This window comes from Macaca mulatta, chromosome 15 (assembly GCF_049350105.2).
Source record: "Macaca mulatta isolate MMU2019108-1 chromosome 15, T2T-MMU8v2.0, whole genome shotgun sequence".
NCBI classification, from domain to species: Eukaryota; Metazoa; Chordata; class Mammalia; order Primates; family Cercopithecidae; genus Macaca; species Macaca mulatta.
Window position 1 is genome coordinate 19225783 of NC_133420.1, and position 8053 is coordinate 19233835.

The window sequence follows — 8053 nt, forward strand, 5'->3', positions numbered from 1 at the left end:
TACTGTTACAAACAACAGGAGGGATTTTGCCAGTCTTTCAAGCAACAAATATGCCCTCTGCTAGACAAACTATCCCCGCGTACAGAAAACTGAAAGTCTCTCAATTCTCTTTAAGAGATTAGTTTCTTTGTATTGTTTTGTTTTGTTTTGTTTGAGACAGGGTCTCGCTTTTTCACCCAAGGTAGATAGGAGAATTGCTAGAACCTGAGAGGCAGAGGTTACAATGAGCTGAGATGGCACCACTGTACTCCAGCCTGGGTGACAGAGCAAGACTCTGTCTCAGAAAGAAAAAAAAAAAAAAAGGAAATGTATTGTCTGGCAGTTCTGGAGGCTGGAGTTCAAGATCAAGGTGTCTGCAGGGCTGTGCTCCTTCTGAAGGTGCCAGGGAAGGATGTATTGCCAACTTTGTTCTAACTTCTGGTGGTTCCCTGGCAGCATAACTCCAACCTCCATCTGGTGTTGTGTGTGTGTGCCTGTGTCCAAATTTCCCCTTTTTGTAAGGACATTAGATATACTGGATTAGGGACCCACTCTACTTCAGTAGGGCCCCATCTTAACGGATTACATTTATGATAACCCTATATCCAAATGAGTGGCCGGGCACAGCGGCTCACAGCTGTAATCCCAGGACTTTCGGGAGGCGGAGGCGGGCAGATCATGAGCTCAGGAGTTCAAGACCAGCCTGGCCAACACGGCGAAACCCCGTCTCTACTAAAATTACAAAAATTAGCTGGGCATGGTGGCATGCACCTGTAGTCCTAGCTACTTGAGGAGGCTGAGGCAGGAGAATTGCTTGAACCGGGAGGTGGAGGTTGCAGTGACCCGAGATCGTGCCACTGCACTCCAGCCTGGGCAACAGAGCTAGACTTTGTCTCAAAGAAACAAACCAAAACAAAGTAAGGTCACATTCTGAGGTACTAGGGGTAAGAACTTCGACACATGAATTCAGGGAGGATGCAATTCAACCCGTAACAGAATGTGTAAGTTTAGTTTAAGGATCTATAATAAAATAAACACTGACATAGCCAGGACGCAGCTTAAGAAAGAAAAGAGGCGGCCGGGCGTGGTGGCTCAAGCCTGTAATCCCAGCACTTTGGGAGGCCGAGACGGGCGGATCACAAGGTCAGGAGATCGAGACCATCCTGGCTAACACGGTGAAACCCCGTCTCTACTAAAAAATACAAAAAAAATAGCCGGACGAGGTGGCGGGCACCGGTAGTCCCAGCTACTCGGGAGGCTGAGGCAGGAGAATGGCGTAAACCCGGGAGGCAGAGCTTGCAGTGAGCTGAGATCTAGCCACTGCACTCCAGCCTGGGCGACAGAACGAGACTCCGTCTCAAAAAAAAAAAAAAAAAGAAAAGAAAAGAGGCGGCTGGGCGTGGTGGCTCAAGCCTGTAATCCCAGCACTTTGGGAGGCCGAGACGGGCGGATCACGAGGTCAGGAAATCGAGACCATTCTGGCTAACCCGGTGAAACCCCGTCTCTACTAAAAAATACAAAAAACTAGCCGGGCGAGGTGGCGGGCGCCTGTAGTCCCAGCTACTCGGGAGGCTGAGGCAGGAGAATGGCGTAAACCCGGGAGGCGGACCTTGCAGTGAGCTGAGATCCGGCCACTGCACTCCAGCCTGGGCGACAGAGCGAGACTCTGCCTCAAAAAAAAAAAAAAAGAAGAAAGAAAGAGGCTGGGCGCAGTGGCTCAAGCCTGTAATCCCAGAACTTTGGGAGGTCAAGGAGGGCAGATCACTTGAGTTCAGGAGTTTGAGACCAGCCTGGCCAATATGGTGAAACCCCCATCTCTACTTAAAAAAAACACAAAAATTAGCCGAGCGTGGTGGCAAATGCCTGTAGTCCCAGCTATTCGGGAAGCTGAGGCAGGAGAATCGCTTGAACCCAGGAGGCGAAGGTTGCAGTGAGCCGAGATGGCATCACTGCACTCCAGCCTGGGCGACATAGCAAGACTCTGTCTCAAAAAAAAAAAAAAAAAAAAAGAGAAGAGATTAAAAAATCATTTCAGGCTGGATGTAGTAGTACACACCTATAGTCTTAGCACTTTGGGAGCCAAGGAGGGCGGATCACTTGAGCCCGGGAGTTCAAGACCAGTCTAGGCAGCATAATGAGACTTTGTCTCTACAAAAAAATAAAATAAAAAACCCAGCCGTCACGGTGTGTGCCTGTGGTCCCAGCTACTTGGGAGGCTGAGGTAGGAAGATCACCTGAGACTGGGGAGGTGGAGGCTACAGTGAGCTGTGATCAAGCCACTGCACTCCTGCCTGGGTGATAGAATGATACTGTCTCAAAAAGAAAAAAATTTTTTTTCTTTTTTTTTTTTTTTTGAGACAGAGTCTCGCTTAGTCGCCCAGGCTGGAGTGCAGTGGCGCGATCTCGGCTCACTGCAAGCTCCGCCTCCCGGGTTCACGCCATTCTCCTGCCTCAGCCTCCCGAGTAGCTGGGACTACAGGCGCCCGCCGCCTCGCCCGGCTAATTTTTTGCATTTTTAGTAGAGACGGGGTTTCACAGTGTTAGCCAGGATGGTCTCGATCTCCTGACCTTGTGATCCGCCCGCCTCGGCCTCCCAAAGTGCTGGGATTACAGGCGTGAGCCACCGCGCCCGGCCAATTTTTTTTCTTTTTGAGACAGAGTTTTGCTCTTGTTGCCCAGGCTGGAGTGCAATGGCGCATGCAATCTCGGCTCACCACAACCACCACCTCCCAGGTTGAAGCAATTCTCCTGCCTCAGCCTCCCAAGTGGCTGGCATTACAGGCATGCGCCACCATGCCTGGCTAATTTTGTATTTTTAGTAGAGACGGGGTTTCTCCATGTTGGTCAGGCTGGTCTCGAACTCCTGACCTCAGGTGATCCGCCCACCTCGGCCTCCTGAGGTGCTGGGATTACAGGCGTGAGCCACCAAGCCCGGCCTAAAAAGGTCCAAATTTTATATCACCTGCAGCGGTGAATAAAGGTTCTCACTATTAGTAGCCATCAATAATTTCTTAAGAGACTACCATTACAAAGCCTATTTCTCCTGATAACAAGTTATCAGAAATTGTGTGTAGCTGTTTCAAACATGAAACCTGACATAAAAAGTTATTTTCATAGAAGCGAGCTCACATTTCACATGTATTTATTTAGCTACAGTGTCTCATTCTGTCACCCAGGCTGGAGTGCAGTGGTGTGATCATAGCCCACAGCAGCCTTGAACTCCTGGGTTAAAATGATCCTCCCACCTCAGCCTCTCAAGTAGCTGGGACTATAGGTGCACACCACCACACTCGGCTATTTTTAACTTATTTATTCATTTATTTATTTTGAGACGGAGTCTAGCTCTGTCACATAGGCTGGAGTGCACTGGTGCAATTTCGGCTCACTGCAACCTCCGCATCCCAGGTTCAAGCGATTCTCCTGCCTCAGCCTCCCAAGTAGCCGGGATTACACGTATGCACCACCATGTCTAGTTAATTTTTGTATTTTTAGTAGAGATGGGGTTTCACTATGTTAGCCAGGCTGGTCTCGAACTCCCGATCTCAAGTGATCTGCCCGCCTCAGCCTCCCAAAGTGCTGGCATTACAAGAGTGAGCCAGGGTGCCTCGCCCCTGTGCGTCCTTCTTGATAAGGAAAGGGAGGTTCCTGGCTGTTATCAGGAGAATGTCAGTTGCTTGCTCTGTGGAGAGGAAAGGAAGAATACAGGCAACCGTTCTCTTCCCTTTTCGGATACACATGATCTGCACAAAGTGGTCATCACTAGGCCTCTCTTGTCCAGGCAATTTCCTCCTTAACTTGTCATACATGCTACACATTTTGTGCTTTCCCTCATCCATTCTAGCTTCAGGCAATAATGACTTTCATAGTCCTTCGCATCAAGGAGTAATCTGTAGGTTTTCTCAATTATGACAGGGTTTTGTTTGTTTGTGTGAGATGGAGTCTCCCTCTGTCGCCAGGCTGGAGTGCAATGGCATGATCTTGGCTCACTGCAACCTCCACCTCCCAGGTTCAAGCGATTCTCCTGCCTCAGCCTCCCGAGTAGCTGGGACTACAGGCGCCCGCCACCACGCCCGGCTAATTTTTGTATTTTTAGTAGAGACGCGGTTTCACTGTGTTAGCCAGGATGGTCTCGATCTCTTGACCTCACGATCTGCCCGCCTCAGCCTCCCAAAGTGCAGGGATTACAGGTTTGAGCCACTGCGCTCGGCCATGACAAGGGTTTTCTCCTCTTGTCTCGAACTTTTCTTCTGTCTCATTATCCTCACTCCAAGATGTCACAAGAGCATCAGTCATTTTTTGCTGATTATTTACACTAGAAACAGTCAGCTTTCCGAAAGTGCCCGCAAATTGCACTGGATTATAGGCGTGCTCAGGTTTGTCCAACTGAGGGGTGATGAGCTTGGTGCACTCCTTTTTAGGGCCATCACCTTATTTTTCTTCAGCAGCTGACAGTTTTTCCAAGTAATTCTGGTAATAAAAATCTTCCAGGTAGGGATCAGTGGTTTGCAATTGCATCATCTGGATTTTAGGGACCCAATCCTTTTCCCGCTGCAACATGAGATTGGCATATGGATCCTTTCAGAGATTATCTTGATGAGTGTTCCATTGACTTCCTCTATCTCCTGCACCATTGAGATTCTGATGCTGATTTCTATTCTGTTGCTGTCTCTGATGCAAGAGTCAACAATGCTGTGGATGAAAGTGAGTTGTGTCCAGTATAAACATTGGGGCCTGAGATCTTAGGCTTTGCAGGTGGAGTCCTGGGCCAGGAGGGTGCTGCCGTGGAGGTGGTGCAGCAGGAGTGGAGCACTAAAGAAGGCACAGAAGCCTGGTGCTGGGGGAAGCATCTGCCCACTGGCCCTTGTAGGAACTTGGGATTCATGGCAGCAAACAGACTACCAACAAATCCAGGGACCCATGCGAACTGGCTGGGAGACATACATCCAGGCTGTAGCGGGACACAGCAGAGCTGACTTGGAGATGTCTTGTCACCATAGGGAGCAGGATAATGCGGTGGCATTGGGGGCTGAACATGGACAGGCTTGGGACACAGAAAGTGTTGGGCGAGACTGGGTACAGTCATCTGCTTAGGTGGGGCGCCTATGGGGACAGCTCTAACAGGAGGACTGCCAATGATAGATGAAGTTGACCGCCTCGGTAACGCATGTTCAGAAAGGTCCTGATCATCTTCTGGACCCTGGGGGCCTCTGAGGCAAGGCACATTCTAATACAGACACTGTAGGCACTTCCTGAGTGAGCAGTAGTCTTTGGATTACCCTCAGAACTTCAGATTCATCCCAGATCCTGGAATTCAGACTTCCTGGTTGGGGTTATAAAACTGGCCTGGTTTGCACTGTCCTCATGATTGCCGGATCTTCTAGTTCATTTTCAGTCACCATCTTACTGAGCCTTTCTACTAGATTCTCCTCATGGTCACCCAACAAATCCATTTCATGCCTCTCTCCATTGCCTTTTTGTTCAATAACTGCCACTGGTTGCTTTTCTTCCGGTTCAGCCAGGCACTCATGTGCTTCCTGCCAATGATCATCAGTTGCACCTGACCCAAATGTATTATCACTGAATTGATCAATTTCCTCATCTTCTTTTCCCAGGCCCTGAAATGCATCTTCAACTTCATCCACAGGACAATCCTCCAAAGACTCTTGGGGAGGGAGGGAGTCGGGAGAAAAGTAGGAAAGAGAGGGAAGAAGCACTGACTCCCCGGGCTGGGGTCCTCCACCAACTCAGGACCTCTGGCCGCTGCCATACCCTCAGTTGCAATTATATTTAAAGACTTGGGCCAGCTGGGCGCGGTGGCTCACGCCTGTAATCCCAGCACTTTGGGACTCCCAGGCGGGAGGATCACCTGAGGTCAGGAGTTCGAGACCAGCCTGGCCAACACAGTGAAACCATTTCTCTACTAAAAATACAAAAATTAGCTGAGCGTGGTGGCACATGCCTGTAATCCCAGCTACTCCAGAGGCTGAGCCAGGAAAATTGCTTGAACCCAGGAGGCAGAGGTTACAGTGAGCCGAAATCGCGCCACTGCACTCCAGCCTGGGTGACAAAGCAAGATTCTGTCTCAAAAAAAAAAAAAAAAAAAAAAAAGACGGGCCAGGCACAGTGGCTCATGCCTGTAATCCCAGCACTGTGGGAGGCCAAGGTGGGTGTATCACTTGAGGTCAGAAGTTTGAAACCAGCCTGGTCAACATGGTGAAACTCCATCTCTACTAAAAATACCAAAAAAAAAAAAAAAAAAAAAAAAAAACTTAGCCAGGAGTGGTGGCACATGCCTGTATTCCCAGCCACTTGGGAGGCTGAGGTGGGAGGATTGCTTGAACCGGGAGGCAGAGGTTGCAGTGAGCTGAAACTGCACCACTGCACCCCAGCCTGGGCAACTGAGCAAGCTTCCATCTCAAAAAAAAAAAAAAAAAAAAAAAAAGCTGTCACAGATGCCAGTAGGAGAACAGGTTAGTTGCAAATGGATGGGAGGTATTAAAATTTGTGAAGATGGAGCTGGGGAACTACTCCCAGGAGAGATGCACACCAGCCTCCTCCTTCCTGGGCCAGCTGCACCTTGGGCACACGGGACCAGAACTCCTCTAGCAGGAGGTCCATGGGTCCCCTGTCCAAGACAAGCAGTGGCGCCCTCTGCAGCTGACTGCTTAAGTGGATGTCCAGGGTGTGGACCCCCACCTTGGCCCAGCCAGCTCATCAGAACAACATGTTCACTTTCCACAGGAACCATGGACATAAAATAGAATCCTGCCCCACACAGGCCACCATAGGCCCTGCCCAGCTGCCCCAAAGAGGGTGGTGATCAACATTTATTGGCTCACTTGCCAATAAATAACACTGAGTGTCCATGACACACTGCTGCAGAGGAGGCTGAGCCCAGCCTGGTTCTGAGGATGAGTCTGCTTGGCCTGTTGATAATCTCACCTCCTTGTCAATGATTGTCAACACTTGGTTCAGAAATGGACACGTGACTCTATTTGGGCCGATGTGGAGAGGCTGGCTGGGGTTCTTTCTTCAAAAGCATCTAGAAGTGACTCTTTTTTTTTTTTTTTTTTTTTTTGAGATGGAGTCTCGCTCTGTCACCCAGGCTGGAGTGCAGTGGTGCAATCTCGGCTCACTTCAAGCTCCGCCTGCTGAGTTCACGCCATTCTCCCCCTCAACCTCCCAAGTAGCTGGGACTACAGGCACCTGCTACCACGCCCAGCTAAATTTTGCTTTTGTATTTTTAGTAGAGACGGGGTTTCACCGTGTTAGCCAAGATGGTCTCCATCTCCAGACCTTGTGATCCATCCACCTCGGCCTCCTGAAGTGCTGGGGTTACAAGTGTGAGCCACCACACCCAGCCTAGAAGTGACTCTTTTTTTTTTTTTTTTTTTTTTGAGACGGAGTCTCGCTCTGTCACCCAGGCTGGAGTGCAGTGGCCGGATCTCAGCTCGCTGCAAGCTCCGCCTCCTGGGTTTATGCCATTCTCCTGCCTCAGCCTCCCGAGTAGCTGGGACTACAGGCGCCCGCCACCTCGCCCGGCTAGTTTTTTGTATTTTTTAGTAGAGACGGGGTTTCACCGTGTTAGCCAGGATGGTCTCGATCTCCTGACCTCGTGATCCGCCTGTCTCGGCCTCCCAAAATGCTGGGATTACAGGCTTGAGCCACCGCGCCCAGCCGAAGTGACTCTTTTTTTTGAGATGGAGTCTCACTCTGTCACCCAAACTGGAGTGCAGTGGCACGATCTTGGTTCACTGCAACCTCTGCCTCTTGGGTTCAAGCGATTCTCCTGCCTCAGCCTCCTGAGTAGCTGAGATTACAGGTGCCCACCACCATGCCCAGCTAATTTCAGTATTTTTAGTAGAGATGGGGTTTCCCTATGTTGGCCAGGCTGGTCTCAAACTCCTGACCTCCAGTGATCCATCCACCTCAGTCTCCCAAAGTGCTGGGATTACAGCTTTGCACTCTGTGTTATGTCAGCCTGTACATGGTCTTCTTAAGCCAGTTTGAGTTGGTTCCTTACAGCAAAAAGCATCCTTACTCATGGCTCTGGGACAATCAGAAGACCAGATAA

The 8053-nt window shown here is 49.9% G+C and overlaps 1 pseudogene; it reads right to left on the reverse strand.

Annotated features, from left to right (window-relative positions):
* Positions 1-2915: 2915 nt before the first annotated feature.
* Positions 2916-6597, reverse strand: LOC114672876 (protein PAT1 homolog 1-like; annotated as a pseudogene).
* Positions 6598-8053: the final 1456 nt, after the last annotated feature.